Raw genomic sequence first — 22,088 nt, 5'->3', positions numbered from 1 at the left:
AATTTTTGATGGCACTTGCATCACAGCAGCAAGATCACAGCACAGCACGCTCCTGGAACAATGTACATGAAAGAAAATACAAGAAAACAAAAATGTGGAACATAAAAATGATCAGAATATTAACGGCTGTAGATATTGTACATGTCATTGTCTGCCCTTTGAACACACCATTACAGATTGTGACATCACATCTCCAGCATTACTAAGAGTGTTGCATTGAAGAAGCGGAAAAGTGCCCAGTTGAGGAAATAGGGAGGGTATTTCAGAAGAAATATGGAGACATGTACCTAAAAATGTCAAAGTTATTTATTTTCCCATTAGTTGGAGGTCAAGTGTGAGATTGGCTGGACTATATGTAAGAGGGCTTGCAGGATGGCCTGAATTTTCTGGCAGGATGGCTGGCAGAGGTACGCACACTTTCCTCTACTACTGCTAGGAAGGCAATGGCAAACCACCAAGAATAGCCCTTGCCAACAAATTGCTTTGGCAGCATCGATGCCCCATAATAAAGTATAGTACATCAAAATCAGAATATGTATGAGATATATGCAACACATTACAGGTGTGACTTGTAAGAATATGTATGAGGTTTGACTTGTCATGAGAAAAAGCACATTGATGTCATATAATAATCCAAAGTTTGTGTAGAATGCTCAACAGCCATGCGTGGTACGTGATGTGCCTTGAGGTTCAATTGATGCCGATTAGTACGTGCGATGTGGCACTGGTACACACTCGAAAGAGCAATGTGGAGGGGGTATGATGGTATTATGGTAAAGAAATGTTTCAATTTGTCACAATCGAAATATTAATGGGAATGAACAACCTCCAGTTTTAGAATGGAATGAACAACAACCCTAACTGTGAAACACCAAGATGACAGTTTATATCTGGGTTAGGATTCGAACCCAGGCTGGACAGCTTAGAGGTGAGTGTGCGTACCGCTAGGCCTTCCTGCTAGCACATCCCATGCTCCTTAATTCGTTATTACAACTGTGACTTCATTACCATGATGTCAGAACACCACGTTAATTGTGCGATGCACATTTCGCTCCTGGCTTATTTGAAAAATCAAACATACCTGTGCTTTATTGCTGTAATACATTCTTTCATCAACGAGTATTACTGATAACAACATATCCAATTACATAATGCTGGTTTCCGATGAAATAAACCAAATCAGATGCAATATATAATAACCTACTTTTAAAATTAAACAAAGTTTGTTGTGATTCAGTTTCAACACACCATTGGCCTAGTGGGCTCGACTTTCATCAACGAGCTCGACAACAACCATAATCGCCAGACAGAAACCCGAGCATTTGCAAATGGGCAGGTCCTTCCGGAAGAAATCTAGCGAAATTTGACCCCGCCCAGCCAAACATTCCCGAAGGACGGCTAGGCCCCGCCACGGAGGACCGGAATGCCCCAAGCTTCGTCATTGAGCCTCAAGAATGGCCATGAGGCCACGCCCCGAAGGACGATTGGTTGGGACGATTCGACGGCGCTGGGCGATTGGTCAAAAGGATGACGCCAGTGGGACACTCAGAGAAAAAGCAAAAGGAGATGACATTTCTCTTTTTTTGTACTGCCTTTGATAGTGGATGGTCACATTTTGTCTTGCTCTCTTGATCTCGGTCACACGTGAGGGACGGTCGCTTCGCTAACTCTCCGTTGGCTTGAATGCGGTGGCGTGTTGTCTTTGGTTTGTGTGCACTCTTGGGAAGGGGCTGGTGAGAAACAGCGGTTCAGGACAATCAGAACTACAAGGCACAGGATCGATGTCGTCGGTGGACTGGGTCCGCATCTTGTTTCCTCTGGATGTCAAGGATCGCCACTCCGCATCATTTGTGCGTTTCCCACATGGTGGTCCGAGGTGACGACCACCAAGCCCTGCGTTGCAACAAGAGCTAAGTGGCTGCACGACCAACCCCATTTTAATTTTATTTTATCATTCCCCTGTCTGTATATGAGTCGGAATGGAGGATCCTCAACCTTGGAATTTTAGTTACCTCACATTTCATTGTCTTTTGCATTAATGTAAATAAATATATATTTGTTGAATTTTACTTTTCTGTCCTGTCTCGTTTCTTTGTTCTGTGGGTTCGGATTAACTCTGTGTCAGCCGTCCGATCAGTTAAGGCTTCGGGCTTTCCCGCACGCACAAAAATATAATCCCGCCAAGGTTCGAAATATGCCTCAGAGTTAACAATGTTTGGTTTTTCTGTCGCCTTGAGGTGTTCACCAGAGGGCTGACACGACAATATATATATATATATATATATATATATATATATATGCCAGTTGAGGAAATATATATATATATACACACACACACACACACCCTCAGATGCAGTGGGGGATATGTTCCTGGAAAATCCCCGAATATGGTTTCAATGGAAAAAGGGGGGATAGGTTCCCAAGTCACGAAAATCTGTGAATGGAGAGGAAAAATCTGCAAATGGTGAGGAAAATCCCGAGAATGTCGATGATAATCCGCGAAGGTCGATGAAAGTCCCGGAAATGGCGAGACAAAACCCGCGAATGTCGACGAAAATCCACGAAGGTCGACGAAAATCCCATGAATGTATGCCGCGGCATTGTTTCAATGGGGAAAAAGGGGATACGTTATAGGTTCCCTGCGGTTCCTGATTCATATAACAAACTATTTTAAGTTTTTAATGTTTTCGACCGCAAATGTACATGATTACAGTTTCATAAATTATGCTTACAAAATTTTAAAAACGGCAACACCACGTAGCCTACCATTTCCCATTTATTGAAGGAATGTGCTTACAGTTTATTAAAAGTGTTTAACCATCTCAACCATACCGTACCGTACCATGAAAGTAAAAAAAACAAAAAACACAAAAGCATCATGTACCGTTTAAAAAATTTTCTTTTACAAACACGTGCAACTTTCAATTGATGATGGAGGTAGTGATGATGCTTGTGATGAATTAAAATCCTATGAATTCCTCGAACTTTGAGGGCAACCCAAATGCTGGTGCAGCAAAATCGTGCACGAAGAGAGAGCCAGGAGAGGTAGGAGAAGGTGAGGATGCTGGTGAGGACACTGAGTGGAGAGGGTGCTGGTGGTCTTGAGGAGGAGGGAGCAGGGTTGAAGAAAAGGGTGATGGGGAACTGCCTGACACATTGCCAAACATTTTGAAGCAGCTCTTTGTACGGGAGCAGCGCATCATCCAAGCCCCTCTTGAACTTGAGTTACCTCTCCACGACTGGATCAGTGTCTTTCACCCTGTCGACAATCGCCGACATGTCCTGCAGCAACTCGCCCAGGAACTGGTCTGTGATTTGGACTTCGGCACCTCTTCCTCATTACTGCCTGCCTCCACCTCCTCCTCCTCGGAAACCTTTGGAATTGCATCCAACTCGTCCTCGATGAGCTGGTTTAAGGAACAGTTCAGCATCGTGGTTTTCAGCATGAAGTCCCTTGTCTGCGTGTTGTCCTCTATCCATATTCTGAGAGTCTTCTCCATCCTTTCCATGTGGACATTTCGAAAAAGGGTGACCACCTTCGTATTCGATACAGTGATTGCTGAAAGTTTCTCAAGAACCACCTTCTCCCTCTTCCGTATGTAGCGAACGGTGGATTCGTTGATGTCGTAATGCCTGCCAAGAGAGGCTGCACTCTCTACTCCCGAAAGTCGGTCGAGTAACTCCACTTTCTGGCTCAGGGACATCACTTTATTCTGCCTCTTGGTAGTCGACGCATCTCCGGCACTGGTCTTGCGATTGGGAGCCATGATTGAACGATGAGCAGAGCGAGAGTCAAAAACACACGTTGAAGCAACAGGACGAGAACAATGATTGAGATCGAGAACACAGTCTGTATATGTAGGATTGCGAGCATTGTGGGTAGTTGCCGGAGGTAGTCTGCCCATTTTTTGTGGGTGATGTTAGCAGATGATGCTGTATTGAGCCTATCTGCTAATTTCAATAATCGATTTAATGAAGCATTTGCATTCTACAATGTGCAGGGTTGAATTGTTTACGCAGCTGATGGAACATACCCCAAAGCGTTTTCATTGTGTAAGATCTCTGATGATGCCTTACCGTAAATTGCAAACTGTAATCGATTTAATGAAGCGTTTGCATTCTCAATTCGCGGAGTTGACTTGTTTAGATATCTGGGGGGATATCCCACGAATCTCGCACACAGTGCGGCTACAATTTGCGGCCACGAAAGTCATGAAAATACAAATCACACTGCAGTGAATGTATAAGCAGGTCATGCTCGTAGCTCATATGTTTTTTGCGTACGTATGTCCAGCTGCTTTATACGGTACATGGCTGGTGAAAGATGGGTTTTATAAATACGGTACTGTGGCGGGCACAAGGGGCAATAATTCCGCGCACCAGTGGGTGGCACGAGCGTCCAGGCGGGGAACTAAAATGCATGCCCCGCCTTTCGACCGATCGGCCACGCCCGGGGGTAAGGCGTGGCCTCGGGACATATATGCGGGCTCTAAGCTCGAGCCCGCGAAGTGCTGAAGTGACGAGCTCTTAATAAAGACTCTTGTTGTATCAACGCGTTGTGGCCTACCTCTCTGGCAATTGAGTCGTGTGTGCACAGCACCACACTGGTGACCCCGATTGGTTCAGCCGTTGCTGACCCCTGAACGCGCCATGGCTACCAACATCATCGCCGTCAAACTCCCGGAGTTTTGGGAAGCACAAGCCGACGTTTGGTTTGTGCAGGCCGAAGCTCAATTTCAGTTCCAAGGCATCACGGCGGACGAGACCCGGTACTACCACGTGGTCGCCGCCCTCGGGCCCGGCACTGCCGCCCGAGTCATGTCCATCCTTCGGCACCTGCCGGGCGACCACAAGTACGAGGCGCTCAAACGTCTCCTCCTCGCCACGTTCGGGCTCACAGAGGTCGAACATGCCGACCGCCTCCTGGACCTTCCCGCCCTCGGTGACACACGACCATCCGTCCGGATGGATTTCATGCTGTCCCTGCTTGGAGACCAGCGCCCGTATTTCTTATTCCGAGCACTTTTCCTACACCAGCTACCTGCACAGGTGCGCCTCGCGCTGGCCGGTTCCAAACTAACGAAACCCCGCGCCCTGGCTGGAGAGGCCGACAAGTATTTTGCGGCCTGCGACACACGGTCGGTTTACGGTGCTGCCGTAGTGGCTCCCGGTGCGGAGGCTCCAGCGCCCCCTGCTTCCCTCATGGCCGCTGCTATGCCCCGCCCACTACCGCCGCCGCCACCACCACCGCCGCCGGCATGGCCGCCGCGGGGGCCACCACCGCAAACCTGGTGCTACTACCATACCAGGTTCGGCCGCAAGGCTAAAACGTGCCGCCCACCGTGTTCTTTTGATGGGTCAGGAAACGACCGGCGCTCACTTGCGACCATGAGCGTCGGCCATTCCGGCAGCCTCCTGTTCATCACGGACACCTTGTCCGGGCGCCATCTTCTTTGCGACACAGGAGCGCAGGTAAGCATCCTCCCTGCCTACACGTCTGACAAGCAAGCCGCAGGCCAGGGCCCCGCTTTGCTTGCCGCCAACGGTACACCCATCCGCACATTCGGGAAGCGTTGCCACTCACTGCGGTTTGGAGGGCAGCGCTTTCAATGGTCGTTCGTTACCGCCAGCGTGCCAATGGCCCTGCTTGGCGCGGACTTCCTATGTGCGCATGGGCTGTTGGTCGACGTTAAGTGCAGATGTCTCGTCCAGGCCGAAACCTTCAGCTCGCTTGCTTTTTCGCTGAGCGGCTCGTTGAGCAGCTCGCTGAGCGGCTCACCGAGCGGCTTGCCAAGTGGCTTGCTGAAAGGTTCCCTCCCGGCGAGGTTAGTCTGCACGCTTCCGGCAGCGGACGAGTTTACCCGCCTCCTCGCCAGTTTCCCGGCCCTCAAGCGGCCCACCTTCTCAGCGGTGGCCGTCAAACACGGGGTGGAGCACCATATCCCCACGGTCCGGCCGCCGGTCTACGCCCGGGCATGCCGACTCGACCCCACGAAGCTCGCCGTGGCGAAAGCGGATTTCGCCACGCTGGAACAGCTGGGGATCGTACGGCGCTCCAACAGCGCTTGGGCTTCTCCTCTGCACATTGTGCCCAAGCCCGGCATAGGATGGCGGCCGTGCAGTGACTACCGCCGGCTCAATGATGCCACCACCCCCGACCGCTACCCGGTCCCGCATATCCAGGACTTTTCCACCTGGTTGGCGAACACGACCGTGTTCTCCAAGGTGGACCTCATCCGGGGCTACCACCAGGTCCGCGTCCAACTGGAAGATGTCCCAAAGACGGCCATCATCACCCCTTTCGGCCTCTTTGAGTTCCTGCGAATGCCTCTTGGGTTGAAGAATGCGGCCCAGGCGTTCCAACGGCTCATGGACAGCGTCTTGCGCGACTTACCTTTCATCTATGTCTACCTGGACGACATCCTAGTCGCGAGCACGTCCCGGGAGGAGCACCTGCTCCACCTCCGCATGCTTTTCTAACGCCTGGGCCAGCATGGCCTGATCATCAACCCCGCAAAGTGCCGTTTCGGCGTCGCCGCCATCGACCTCTTGGGGCACCGCATCACCAGGCACGGGGCCATCCCTTTACCGGCCAAGGTGGAGGCGGTCAGGGATTTCCCACGCCCCCGCACGATCAAGGGGCTCCAGGAGTTCCTGGGCATGGTAAATTTTTACCACCGCTTCGTGCCCCACGTCGCCCAGCTCCTCTGACCCCTGAACGAGGCCCTCCGGGGCAAGCCGGGCAAAGGTGACATCGCCTGGTCGGAGCCGATGGCCACGGCGTTTGCGGGTGCAAAGCTGGCCCTGGCCAACGCCACCATGCTGGCGCACCCGGCGCCCGATGCACCGATCGCCCTCACCACCGATGCGTCGGACTACGCGGTGGGCGCAGTGCACGAGCAGTGGGTGAGTGGTGCTTGGCAGCCGCTGGAATTTTTTAGCCGGCAGCTTCGCCCGCACGAACGCCGCTATAGCACCTACGACCGGGAGCTGCTCGGGCTCCACCTGGCGGTCCGACACTTCCGCCATCTGCTCGAGGGCCGCCCGTTCATGGCTTTCGTCGACCACAAGCCCCTTGTGTTCGCGATGGCCAAGGTCGCTGAGCCATGGTCGGCACGGCAGCAGCGTCACCTCTCTGCCGTGTCTGAGTACACGACGGACATCCGTCACGTCGCGGGTAAAGACAACCCGGTGGCGGATTGCCTTTCCCGGTCCGTCGCGCATGCGGTCCACCTCGGGATCGACTATGCCCTGATGGTGGAGGACCAGACCGCCGACCCCGGCGTCCAGGCCTTGCGGACCGCCGTCAAGGGCCTCCGCGTCACCGAGGTGCTGTTCGACGTCGCGGGCGCGGCCCTCCTGTGCGACGTCTCCCTCGGCCGGCCTCGCCCCATCGTGCCCGCTGGCTGGCAGCACACGGTTTTCGATGCCATCCACGGCCTGTCCCACCCGGGCACGAAGGCCTCCCAGAAGCTCGTCGCGGCGAAGTTCGTCTGGCATGGCCTCAGGAAGGACGTCCGCGACTGGGCCAGGATGTGCCTCGCGTGCCAGCGCGCAAAGGTCCACCGCCACACCCAGGCCCCGTTGGCCCCGTTTGCGGTGCCAGAGCGTCGGTTCGACCATGTCCACGTCGACTTGGTGGGACCTCTGCCCCCCTTGCGGGGGTTCACCCACCTCCTCACCATGGTGGACCGCAACATACGGTGGCCGGAGGCCATGCCATTGGCGGCGACGTCTGCAGCTGATGTGGCGCAAGCCTTCATCGCCACTTGGGTTGCCCGGTTCGGTGCCCCCTCGGACATCTCGTCCGACCGTGGCCCCCAGTTCACCTCGTAGCTCTGGGGCACGGTGGCACAAGGGTTCAGGCGAGGCGTGGCTTTCGGTTTCGGTTATGCTTTCGGGTTTTGGATATATATGCAGCCCGATAAACGGGCTTTATAGAGGAGTTCCCGAGTTGGTTTTTACAATAAACATCTTCTCGGACGAGTTTGTGTCTTGCCCGTCACTTCGTCCGTCTCAAGCAAGAGCCCGGCTCTTCAATACCGTAGGCCTACATAGCTGGTGAAAGATGGGTTGGCCCGTTTTATAAATGTTTCAAGCTTGAAGCTGTATCGTACAGTACAGTACAGTATAAGCAGGTCATGCTCGCGACTCGTAGAAAAAGTTTTTTTGCATACAGTGCATTCAGAAAGTATTCAGACCTCTTCCCTTTTTTCACATTTTGTTATGTGCAGCCTTATGCTGAAATCGGTGAAATTCATTTTTTCCTTCATCAATATACACTCAATACCCCATAATGACAAAGAGAAAACAGGATTTTAGAAAGTTTTGCAAATTTATTAAAAAGAAAAAACTGAAATATCACAATGACTTAAGTATTCAGACCCTTAACTCAGTACTGAGTTGAAGCACCTTTGGCAGCGATTACAGCCTCGAGTCTTCTTGGGTATGACGCGACAAGCTTTGCACACCTGGATTTGGGGATTTTCTGCCATTCTCTGCGGATCCATTAAAGCTCTGTCTGGTTGGATGGGGACTGTTGGTGGACAGCCATTTTAAGGTCTCTCCAGAGATGTTCGATTGGGTTCAAGTCAGGGCTCTGGCTGGGCCACTCAAGGACCTTCACAGAGTAAAGTCCCTAAGCCACTCCTGCGTTGTCTTGGCTGTGTGCTAAGGGTCATTGCCCTGTTGGAAGATGAACCTTCGGCCCAGTCTGAGGTCCTGAGCGGTCTGTTTCAGGTTTTCATTAAGGATATCTCTGTACGTTGCTCCGTTCATTGTTCGCTCAACTCTGACCAGTCGCCCAGTCCCTGCTCCTGAAAAACACCCCCACAGCATGATACTGCCACAACCATGCTTCACCGTTGGGATGGTATTGGGCAGATGATGAGCGGTGCCTGGTTTGCTCCAGACATGATGCTTAGAATTGAGGCCAAACAGTTCAATCTTGGTTTCATCAGACCACAGAATCTTGTTTCTCCAGGTCTGAGAGTCCTTTAGGTGCTTTTTTGCAAACTTCAGGCGGGCTTTCATGTTTGTTTTTTTGTTTTTTTTGCATACTGAATCGAGGCTCGTGAAAGAGCTAACATTTACTTCACAAACAAATCAACCAGACAAACAAAATATATAAAAAGAGGGAGCGGAAGACATGATGGAAGAAGCACACAAACACAACATTTGAGAGCAGGGAGAGGTGTGGAAGGGGATGGAACACGGAGGATGCCCAGTCGGCGACTGGATTTGGAGGCCAGATTTGAAATGTGGTTTTCCCAGGAAAGATCATGGCAGATAGTGAGACCCAAAAGCTTGAGTGACAGAACTTCTTGGAGAGGATTATTCAGAAAGTGGATGGGAGGGTTGTCCAGTCGGTCTTTTCGGAGAGACATCGTAAGAGTGTGAGATTTGTCAGGATTGAAAGACATGTTCCACTTGTTTGCCCAGTCTGTGATTTTGTCCAGGTCTGCAGAGAGTGAGGAGGCTGCAGACTGCCGATCTGAGGGATGAAGAATGGAGCGACAGAGAGTAGAGTCATCAGCAAAGAGATAGAGAGGATTTTCAAGAGAGTCAGAGAGATCATTGATGAAGACCAGAAAAAGCACAGGGCCCAGAACACTGCCTTGGGGAACTCCAGCCTGAACAGGAAGAAGAGATGAGAGAAACCCATTCAGGGCCACACGTTGACTCCGACTAGAGAGGAAGTCAGCCAGCCATGCGTGGAGATTTCCATGGATACCAAAAGAGTAGAGTTTGGTGAGCAGAGCGGGGTGCCAGACAGTATCGAAGGCACGTGATATGTCAAGGGAGACTGCTCTAATTTCCTGTTTGGCATTGAGGACCTCCATCCATTGTTGAGAAAGCAGAAGCAGCATGTCCAGAGTAGAGTGACCAGGTCTGAAACCAAATTGATGATCAGAGATCAAGCCATTGGAGAAGAGGAAAGATTTCATATCTGAAGCAATGATGGATTCCATGACTTTGCTGATAATTGGGAGAAGGCTGATTGGTCTGTAGTTGCTGGGATGTGTTTTTGCACCTTTTTTGTGCAAAGCGGTGATGTTGGCAGATTTCCAAGCAGATGGAAGATGACCTTGAGCAAAAGAGAGGGTGAAGAGAACAGAGAGAGGGAGTGAAAGAGCGGAAGAACAGGATTTTAGGACCCGTGGGCTGATGCCGTCAGGTCCAGTTGCAGAATCAGAGTCGAGGGTTGACAGAAACATTTCCACCTTGTCAGGAAGAAAGGACACAGACCCCAGGAGCAGCTGGGTATGACTGGGTATGGTGGGTACAGAGAGGGATGGGTTTGGGACACAAGATTTAGAGGCAAACACAAAGTTGAGGCATTCGGGTTTTTCACGTGCGGAGTCAGCCGTGTGGCCATTTGAGGTGAAGGAGGGAATGGAGGGGGAACAAACACCAGAAACAGATTTGACCAGACGCCACTAGGATTTGGAAGAGGGAGACAGATAAGAGAGTTCGGTCCTGAGAACGGAGAGATATTGTTTCCTGGCTCTCCTGAGGGTGGACACACACTTGTTTCGGGCTTTGTGAAAGGAAATGAGATTTCCTTCCGTTGGATTTGCTTTCCAGGAGACGAAAGCAAGTTCTTTCTGGGCAACAGCCTCACCACAAGATTCCGTGTACCATGGATGGGAGGAAGGGTATGACAACTGAAGACGGGATGGGATAAATCTGTGCATGAGAGAGAGAGCAATTTACTTTGGAAGAATTCCCAGGATGAGTTGATGTCAGAGGCGGTAGAGATGGGAGACCAGTCCAGATGATTGATGGCTGCTTGAAGACCGTGCCAGTTGGCCTGAGTGAAATGCCAGACTCGTCGACGCTGAGGAGGCTCTCTGAGAATGGTCCGTCTGGCCACTCTGCCATAAAGCCCAGATCGGTGGAATGTTGCAGTGATGGTTGTCCTCCTGAAAGTTTCTCCCATCTCCACACAGGATTTCTGGAGCTCAGCCAGAGTGACCATCGGGTTCTTGGTCACCTCTCTTACCAAGGCCCTTCTACACCCGATTGCTCAGTTTGGCCAGGCGGCCAGCTCTAGGAAGAGCCCTGGTTGTTCCAAACTTCTTCCATTTAAGAATTATGGAGGCCATTGTGCTCTTGGGAACGTTCAATGCAGCAGAAATTTTTTTGTAGGCTTCCCCAGATCTGTGCCTCGACACAATCCTGTCTGCAAGCTCTGCAGGCAGTTCTTTCGACCTCATGGCTTGGTTTTTGCTCTGATATGCATTGTCAGCTGTGAGACCTTATATAGACAGGTGTGTGCCTTTCCAAATCATGTTCAATCAATTTAATTTAGCACGGGTGGACTCCAATAAAGGTGTAGAAACATCTCAAAGATGATCAAGAGAAATGGGAGGCATCTGAGCTAAATTTCAAGTGTCATAGCAAAGGGTATGAATACTTATGTCAATGTGATATTTCAGTTTTTTATTTTTAATAAATTTGCAAAAGTTTCTAAAATCCTGTTTTCTCTTTATCATTATGGGGTATTGAGTGTAGATTGAGGAGGGAAAAAATGAATTTAAACGATTTCATCAGAAGGCTGCAACATAACAAAATGTGAAAAAAGTGAAGGGGTCTGAATACTTTCTGAATGCACTGTTCATCCAGCTGCTTTATGCACGGTTGGTGAAAGATGGGTTTTATAAATGTGTCAAGCTATCGGGTCGTGAATTTTTTTTTGCGCACCTGAAAAATCTGAATTCGCGGAAAACAGCCGCAAATATTTTTAAAACCCGCGAATTTGTGGGACATTTTTCCTCGAATTGAGAAACATGTCGCATTTTATCAACCGCGAATACGCGGATTCCACGAATAGCGGGATCCGACATGATAGCCGAGGGCCACTCGTCAATAAGTAACCTTAAAATGGCAATATAAATTTGAGAATGTAATGTGTGTAGTTAGTGTAGCAGCATAGCAAACCTGTTGTGCATTTTGTGATACAAGCACCAAATTTGGCACAAATGTACATTAATATGTTGCGAACATTTTCAGATATTGGGCCACTTGAAATTCCGTAATTTTTTTTTTCAAATTTTTTCAAATTTCGTAATTTCAAATTTTTCGGGTGACACCGTCACAATTTAGGTCTTCGAGGCCGGCCGATATAGTGGGGCGGCCTAGCCCAAATATTCAAAAGAATTGTGCATTTTGTGATACAAGCACCAAATTTGGCACAAATGTACATTAATATGTTGCGAACATTGTGTGGTCAGCAATGAAGACGAGAGTCTGAATTACATGTATGCAAAAGACCTTGTGAACCAGTGAAGCAAATACACGGGTAAGCATGAATTAAATCTAGGGCATGATATAATTTCCATGATGTTTACCTCTACACTCAATGGTGGAAGGAGGTAATGTTTTGATCCCAGCTTGTCTGTATGTCTGTTTGTCTGTTAGTCCACAAAATTTCAGACAAAGCTTGTAGTAGTGGTAGTTGTAGTGGTAGTGGTGATAACAGAAATTGTTATATAGAACTGAACTTATATTATTATTATATGCAGAAAATAACTTCATTTCTATATGCCCTGCAGTGGACAGGTTAATTGGTTTATGCACTGAAGGGGTCACCCAGGTGTGCACTGCTGTGTTCTGCCTCACTGAGTTGTTCAGGTATGATGTACTCAGCACAAGCTTCCGGTCGGCCCGGAGGTGGGGGTGCGGGGCCTGTCACGGAACGTCAAAACAAACGGCCTGCCGGGGCCGCCCAAAAGTCGGGCGTGAGGGGCGCGTCCACCAATGGAACGCCTCTCGCTTCCCAGATCGAGGGCCACGTGGTCAGGAGAACCTCGTCCCTTCCGGTCACACTTTGCCTATCGGCCGGCCTCGAAGACCGAAATTGTGACGGTGTCACCCGAAAAATTTGAAATTACGAAATTTGAAAAAATTTGAAAAAAAAAATTACGGAATTTCAAGTGGCCCAATATCTGAAAATGTTCGCAACATATTAATGTACATTTGTGCCAAATTTTGTGCTTGTTTCACAAAATGCACAATTCTTTTGAATATTTGGGCTAAGCCGCCCCACTAAGTTGTAGACGACATATGTTATATCTAATGGTAAGAGTCATGTTTTGCCCGTTTTAGATCTGGCAAACTTGAGCGTATGACGTCAATAGAGCAGTTCCAGGATGGCGGCTCCCTTAGAATCAGGGAGGAGCAACGTTCTGTCATCCGTCTCTTGGGAAGTGAGGTTGAAATCCCAGTGAAATCCATCGCAGAATGAAGATGCAATATCGTGACGCATGTTTATCGCTGCAGCAGGTGTACAACTGGGACAGGAAGTTTAAAAGTGGAGTGTCCAGTGTGGCAGACGCTGCTCGCTCGGGCTGGCCTCACTCAGCCGACACACCAGAAATGGTTGCAGGAGTTAAGCGTGTGCTAAGGGAAAACCGTCGCATGACGCTGGATGAAGTGGTCTCCAAATTGAACATTAGCCATGGTTCAGCACACCATATCATTCACAACATCATGGTTGCTGGAGTTCCGCAAAGTATCTGCAAGGTGGGTGCCTAGACAACTCACACCCAAACTGAAAGAATGGCAAGTGGATGCATGCGATGAACTTCTGTGACATTACGAAACAGAAGGCGACGCTTTCTTACAACGCGTAGTGACTGTGGATGAAAGCTGGGTCCACTACGTTCAGCCAGAAACGAAGAGGGCAAGCAAAGAGTGGCACCATTCAACTTCACCAGAAGCCCAAAAAATTCCGCACACAGCCATCCGTTGGAAAAGTGATGCTGACGCTCTTCTGGGATAGCGGAGGCCCACTTGTAGAGCATTACATGCCCAGAGGGACCACAGTCACCAGTGCATCATACTGTAACCTCCTTTAAAATCATTTGAAATCAGCAATCGGATCAAAACGTCGTGGACTACTCACTATAGGTGTTTTGCTGCAGCATGACAATCCTCGGCCCTATACTGCCTGCGCTACAGCTGCAACAATTGAGGACCTGCATTTTGAGTGTCTTCCTCATCCACCCTACTCGCAGACCTCGCCCCTTCGGATTACCACATCTTTGGGCCACTTAGAGGCGCTGGATGGAACCACTTTCCGATCCGATGAAGAGGTCCAAGAGGCGGTGCACGAATGACTACACAAGCAGCCAAAATTATTATTTTTTCTAGAGGAATCCAGGCCTTCGTAAAGCGTTGGAAAAATGCATTGAACGCAATGGAGATTATGTTGAAAAATAACAGTTGTTCCACACATACATGCAATAAACAAGTTGTGAAAAATATTTTAAGGTTACTTATTGAATGTCCCTCGTGTGTGTAATATATATATATATATATATATATATATATATATATATATATATATATATATATATATTCAGATATATATATACTAGCAGAAGTACCCGGCATTGCCGGGCGGGGGAGGGGAGGGGGAAGGGGAGGGGAGGGGAACGGGGGGTAGGGGAGGAGAGGGGGGGAGGGGAGGAGAGAGTGGGAGGGGGGAGGGGGAGGGGGAGGTGGGAAGGGGAAGGGGGAGGGGGAGGGGGAGGGGGAAAAGGGAGGGGGAGGGGGAAAGGGGTGGGGAGGGGGAAAGGGAGGGGGAGGGGGAGGGTGAGGGGAGAAGGGGAGGGGTAGGGTGGAGGGGGAGGGGAGGATGGAGGGGGGAAGGGGAAGGGGGAGGGAAGGGGAGGGCCAGTCAACAATGACGTTGCAGTTCTCATGGTCGGAGAGCAGCACAACAATCGCGACATCGTCCTGCATCTTCGCAACAGCACGAAGCGGGTTTTGGAGACTCACCGATCCTGTGACGCCCTCCAGTACCGGCGTTGCCGGGCGGGGGAAGGGAGACCCGTACATTACACACATTACAACATTACACACACACAAACTGTGTTTTATGTTCAATGGTCTGGCGGCAGGGATGGAACATCACGTGATCGCTCTGAGCGAATCAGCGCGCTGCTCTGCCACCAGGTCAGATTCCGTGTATAATATTCCTTGCTGAAATGCGCTGAGGTAAATATGAATAAAAAATATGGATCTCGTCAAATATTTTTAGGTCGGCCATGTCCTTCCCAGGCTCAATGGCCATGTCTGTGCCAAATATCAAGTACGTGAGCCTCTCCGTTTAGGGGTCTATCGGTAACATTACACACACACAAACTGTGTTTTATATACTAGGGCATGCCCGTACTATATATAAGCTAGGACGTGCCCGTACGTGGGTGCCCGTTCCTTGCCAAAAAAAAAAAAAAAAAAAAATTTTGTGTAGGGGTGTGTGTGTGTAAACATCCTAGGGCGTGCCCGTACGTGGGTGCAAAAAAACATGCGTGCAAACAACAACAACAAAAAAAAACTTTGAAACCACGTGGCAGTAACGACCACAGAACCCCCCTCCCTCTATTTACATGAATGGTTTGGTCCATTCGCAACGACCACAGAACCCCCCCCCCTCTATTTACATGAATGGTTTGGTCCATTCGCAAAGCCAAAGCGAACGACCACAGAACCCCCCCCCCTCTATTTACATGAATGGTTTGGTCCATTCGCAAAGCCAAAGCGAACGACCACAGAACACCCCCCCCCCCCTCTATTTACATGAATGGTTTGGTCCATTCGCAAAGCCAAAGCGAACGGCGAACGGCTAAATCGCCATAGCTCGGTAAGTACTTGTCCGATTAATTTCAAACCTTGAAAAGGCACATCCTCGGGTCCCCAGCAATATACCTGGCAAGTTTCAAGTATATCGGACCGGTAGTTGTCGAGAAACAGCGGTCACAGACAAACAAACGTACAAACGTACAAACGTACAAACGTACAAACGTACAAACGTACAAACGTACAAACGTACAAACGTACAAACAGAGATTACTGGAATTATAGATAGATATATATATATATATATATATATATATATATATATATATATTGAACCAAGGTAGAAGCTGTAAATAGTCACAAACAAGGGCCCTAACTGAATTTTGCATGTAAAGAACAATTTTGATTGCTAATCATGTAAATATGCATGGTCTTTAGCTAAAAATATGAATGCAGGTCTCATACATCATGCACGCTTTCCTCAAATAATACAGAATCTGCAGCCACTTATTTTAACTACGTTGCCCCCACACAATGGCGTTCTTCCCCAGCTATTTTAGGCACCGATCTCAAATTATGCTTTGATGAGCATGTGCAGAAAAAACATTGCCTAAAAACCTACCAAGTATTGCAAATGATCACATGAATGAAGATCACATTCCACTGAATATGATCACATGAATGAAGATGATCCACCTAGATTACAAACCTATTTACCATCTTCATTTCAAAATAGAAACACTGGTTTATTGTCATTGCAGCTTTCATCTCCAAGCTGTTTGCAAGCATGTTCACTGATCGATATTATTTAACGTGACCTCCGATTCTGCCGAAAATGTTATTTATTAGAACGGTGGGTATGACAAAAGCAGAAAACCATTATATTAATAATTTGATGAGTCATATATTACGTTCTCACATAATGAGGAATAGGTAGAGTGCGGTGTTAGAATAGTAGTTATAGTTATATCATTACACGGCGCGTGCGTGCAAGAGGGGTAATTTCAAAAATTTCAACATATTTTTGTACACACGAGAAAAATATAAGGATGAAGGAATTTAGATGAGCATTCATCTGAGAATTGTAGAAGAACCTTGACAGATAGGATGAGGATGGAAAGACGAGAGGGTGAATTCGGAGTGAAGACATGTGACTCGACATTCTACGCTGCCACACAGTTCGCCATCCCAATAACAGGCTGGCTGCTGCTGCGTCACTCTCTACTGATCTGGAAATGATTCGATGTTGATCTGATAAATAAGACATGTGTTGCAATCGTGGAAAATCCCACAGTCTCGCCCTTTCATTCTGAAAGAATTGTCAAATGAATCCACATATCTTTTTCCATGGTCAGCTGCTGGAGGAGGATCAGTCTTTTGAACCTATATGCTACACCAAAAGCCATAATCTCCCCTGTGCCAGCTATATAGGAAAGCTGGTCTGGACAACGAAAGCCACAGACTGTGCATACTGTGTCATTCCAAGTCTTTAACTGAAAAATCAGAACTACTCACAACATACACAGTCTGTAGCCCAATGGAGTACTGTTCTCTGATATATACAGGTGCCCAAGGGATGCCAAGGGATATAATGTCTGTGTCTCTCCTGGATTATGTGGAATCTGAAGCTCTCAACATCATTGCAATCTCTGGTGATGAGGCCAAAGCCCAAGTTCTGCTGTTCTTGCATTGCAGGCAGTGACAGATTAAGGGTGCCTTGGGCCCCTGGTGGAAACTAACCATTATGACAAAAATAGGTGGATGAGGTGGTAAGGGGACAAGAACAAGCCGATTAGATTTTGGTTCAGGTCCAGATCTGGCCTATGTTTTTTTTGTTTTATTTTTTGGTATACCAAGTCGATTTAATAGATAAGATGAGATAAGATTTAATAGATTTAATAGATATAGATAAGAGCTAACACATATAACACAAGTACAGATATATTCGAAGTGCACCGCCCCCATGCCCAAAAATTAATATCCTCCAGCACGGTATTGCCGGGGCGCCTTCAGCGACCAGCGATAACGCCGTGCAGCACATAGAGACTGTATTGGGAGGGAGAAGAGTACAATAATTGATTGAATAATTGTGAAATTAAAATAAATAAATTATAATCGTAAAATAATTAATTTATTAATCAATTGGCAAATAGCATACCCCAACCACCAGTGTTTCATCCGCGAGCTGTAACTTTTTAAAAATTCATGAAATAAGTCATTAATCGAATAAATAAATTATTAATAGATTAATTGATTAATCAATAAATCAAAAATACCCATTGCAGCCAAATTACTTGGTGATTGTTGTGCCAAATATCAGCTTCCTAACTCAAAAGGTGCCTGAGATATTGCCCAGATGAGAAAAGAAATAAATAAGTACTTAATTAATCAATAGTAATTAAGTTACGAGTCAATTAATTGTTGAGTCAATTAATTGTTTAATCAAAAAACAAAAAATACTGTTTTTTTGCCAAAGCATGTGCTCACTATTGTGTCAAACTTTCAGCTCCATAGCTCAAAGGATGGCTGATATATCGCCCGGACAAACAAGAAAACAAACAACCAGAGTGAAAACTGTGTACTCCCTTTCAGCGCGCGTCATTACCGGGCCCCCTTCAGTGCCCGCAAGGACGTCATGCAGCACCTGCAGATGGCATAGGAAAGGAGTGGTGTACAATAAATCAAAAATAGTGTCCTGTCACCAGCGATTAACACCACAAGATGACGGATAGCTGGTCGGTCTTACTCCGAGGCGATCAAGCCAAAAATTGGCGGTACTTTTTTATGGCGCGTGTGGGATGGAACCAAAGTGCTTACCTGCATGGAGCTCGTGGGGGTTTATCCGAAACCCACTAAACACAAATATGACAAATAAAAAAATGCCACAATAATAAATTTAATGAAATAAAGCACAGCAATAAAAATGAAGGGTGAGGTAAACTAAATCCTAATCAAGGTACCTTGACACGCAGACTCAAAAATAGACAAGGGAATGAAAAAAGAAAAGAAAATGTTTTAAAGCCGGCTGGCACTCAGCTTTGCTAAAACCAGATCGCCGAATGGAGTCGGCAGCATTAGGCGGCCCGGAGTTGCTTATGCGGGAAATGCACAAGATGGCGCGAAATTCATCTTGGCGTCACCACGATCATGAGGGGGTGACGGATAGCCGGTCGATGGGTTGTGCGGCCGGTCCTCCTTCACTCTTGTCTCCCTCCGAAACATGACGCGGCTCCAGCTCCTCCGAAAAACACCACTGTCAAGCAATACTCCTGGCTCCAACGTTGCCAAAAAGTTATCTGAGCTCCGAACAGTTTTCTGCACGAGCGCACACGAAAAAAAGGGACAGCCCACCACAAAGCCAGCATGAGAGAGAGCGATTCTTCTTCTTCCTAGCTCGAACCTTCTCGCTCTGACATCACCCTGACCAATCGCCGAGTTCCACTGAATTGCCCCATGGTCATGCTCAACAATGACGAACTTCGGGGCGTGGCCTTTTTCCTTGCTCGATTGGGGGGCGGGGTTTATTGTCTATCGAGAATGTTCGGCTCTGCGCGGGAATGGACGGGTTTCTGTCACAGTTATGTAGGTTGGTGTTGTTGCTTAAAGACGTGGGTTTTGATGGCCGGCCTTGTTATAAAAACATTGGCTTACTACTCGCACGCGGTCAATGCTACCCTGCACCGTTCTATCTCCACTATGGTATTTCATCTGCTACCTCCACAAATGCAACAATAGCCTTTACAGCTAAATCACTTGGTAATTGTTGTCTCTAAGTATTAGCTACCTAACTCAAAAGGTGCCTGAGATAATGCACAGAAGAGAAAGAAAATAAACAAGTACCTAATTAATCGATAATCATTTAAGTAACTAATCAAATAATTGATTAATCAAAAAACAAAAAATACCCTTTTTGCCAAAGCACTTGCTCACTATTGTTCCGAAATTTCAGCTTCCTAGCTCAAAGGATGGCTGAGATATTGCCCGGAAAAACAAACAAACAAGAAAACAACCAAGAAAACAAGAAACTTGAGTGAAAACCGAGTACTCCCTTTCAGCGTGTGTCATTGCCGGGCCCCCTTCGGTGCCCGGAAATGACGTCATGCAGTGCCTGAAGATGGAATATGAAAGGAGCGGTGTACAACAAGTACAGATACATTCAAAGTACACTGCTCCATGGCCAAATAAATAAATAACATCCTCAAGTGCGGCATTGCGGCAAAAAGTGTTTTTTTGTTTTTTTTGCAAAAGGAAAATACTTGCTCTCCAATTCGCATTTCTGAACAGCCTACTGAATGGTATGGTCAATTTCTGCTTCAAAGTAGCATTTTATCGACACTGTAAGGCATGCTTTCTTCATCTCTTTAAAGCATGCAAAATGACATTCATACTGTTCTGTGATTATCATCGCATCCTGCAGTGAACTCAGAGCAGACATACGACATGGCCAAAAATAATGGCACCCTTGCACTTTTTTCAAATAACTCAATTTTCCCTAAAAATACGTTGAAATTGACAAAAGTATTTTGCATCCACAATTCTTTACTTCACTGTTAATATAACAGAACCTTTGTTTTTGATTCAGAACTTAATATATACTTTTAAATCAGAAAATAAAAAGAAATGGCATTGACAAAATTATTGACACCCAAGACTTAATATTTGGTAGCACAGCCTTTGGACAAAGTAACTGTGGTCAAGCGCTTCCTATAGCCATGAATGAGCTTCCTATACCTCTCTAAGGGCAGTTTGGCCCACTCTTCTTATGCAAACTGCTCCAGTTCTCCCAGATTTGAAGGGTGCCTTCTCCCAACTGCTGTTTTCAGATCTCCCCACACGTGTTCAATGGGATTGAGATCTGGACTCATTGCTGGCCACTTCAGAACAGTCCAGCATTTTGTCTTGAACCATTCCTGATGCTTTTTGAAGTGTATTTGGGGTCATTGTCCTGCTACAACACCTATGACCTTCTATGGAGACCCAGCTTTCTGACACTGGGTTGAACATTGCGCTCCAAAATGCCTTGGGAATCTCCTGATTTCATGATATCATGCACACATTTAAGGCACCCAGTGCCAGAGGCAGCACAGCAACCCCAAAACATCACTGAATCTCCTCCATGTTTGCCTGTAGGGAGGTGTTATTTTTTTTTGAAGGCTTCATTTTGTTTTCTGTAAACATAGAGATGATGTGCTTTACCAATAAGCTCTAATTTGGTGTCATCTGTCCACAGGACATCCTCCCAGAAGGATTTTGGCTTGTTCAGGTGTGTTTTGGAAAAACTCCAGTGGGGCTTTCTTAGCAGTGGGGTTCTCCTGGGTTTCTTACCATAGAACCGCCTTTCACTGAGTTGGTGATTGATGGTGCGAGTTGAAACTGTTGTCCCTTGTATCTAAAGGTCAGCTTGAATCTGTTTGGCAGTTGATCGAGGTGTTTTCTCCACCATTCGAACAATCTTTCGCTGCAATCTTCGATTAAGTTTTGTCTTGCGTCCACACACAGGGAGGTTGGCTACAGTGCCATGGGCCTTAAACCTCCTATTAACATTGCGTACGGTGGACACAGGAACATCAAGGTCTCTGTAGATAGACTTGTAGCCTTGAGATTGTCCATGCTTGGCTACAATCTTGTGCCTGACCTCCTCAGACAATTCTCTGATTTTGTTTCTTTTCTCCATGCTCATTGCGGTACACACAGGGACACAAAACAGCAGAATGACTCCTTTTCTCTATTCAAATTGGTTGAATGAGTGATTGTTATATTGCAGGCACCTGCAACTCACCACAGTTGAGTTCATTTCTAAAGTAAAGGAGAATCTCCTGCTTGAAATCTAATTATTTCTAACAACTTCTAAAAGGTGCCAATAATATTTTCCATGCCATTTTATGTTTCCTCTGGGAATAAGCTAAGATTTCGTAATTTTTTCAACATTTTTTGTTTTGTTCCACTGCAACCCAAAGAAATACATATGTGGATACCAAAATATATTTTTAATTTCAACAATTTTCTGGGAGAAATGGTGCATTATTTTAAAAAGATGCAAGGGTGCCAATATTTTTGGCCACGACTGTATATTCCCCATCTCTCTCTTTGGCAGCCTATTAAGCAAGCTTTCCTAATCGAAAATAAATGTATCAAAAAAGAAATATGCTAAGTTAACATAACTCAAATTGGCTCCGTTGCTAATGATGCGCGCAACATGGAAGCAGCTTCAAGAATATGAAAATGTAACTCCTTACAGAATGCAAGCACAATCCACTTCATTAAATATATAAGGAGCTTTTTATTTTCAAGCCACTTCATCAAATATATAAAGCCTACATTTATTATGTCTGCTACACTGACCTATGTATTGTGTAGCCTGAGTTTGAATCTCGACCCAGCTGTATGAACTTTCATCCCGAGGTTCTGCAAACAAGGCGATAAATCAATGTGCACACCGTCCCTCAAATTGACCTTAAACTAGTAGGTGTGTAGTCTGCTAGTATTAGTTGGTGGATGCA

This window comes from Myxine glutinosa, chromosome 1 (assembly GCF_964187855.1).
Source record: "Myxine glutinosa chromosome 1, kmMyxGlut1.1, whole genome shotgun sequence".
In the NCBI taxonomy this organism is placed as follows: Eukaryota; Metazoa; Chordata; class Myxini; order Myxiniformes; family Myxinidae; genus Myxine; species Myxine glutinosa.
Note: the sequence above shows the minus strand (reverse complement) of the source record.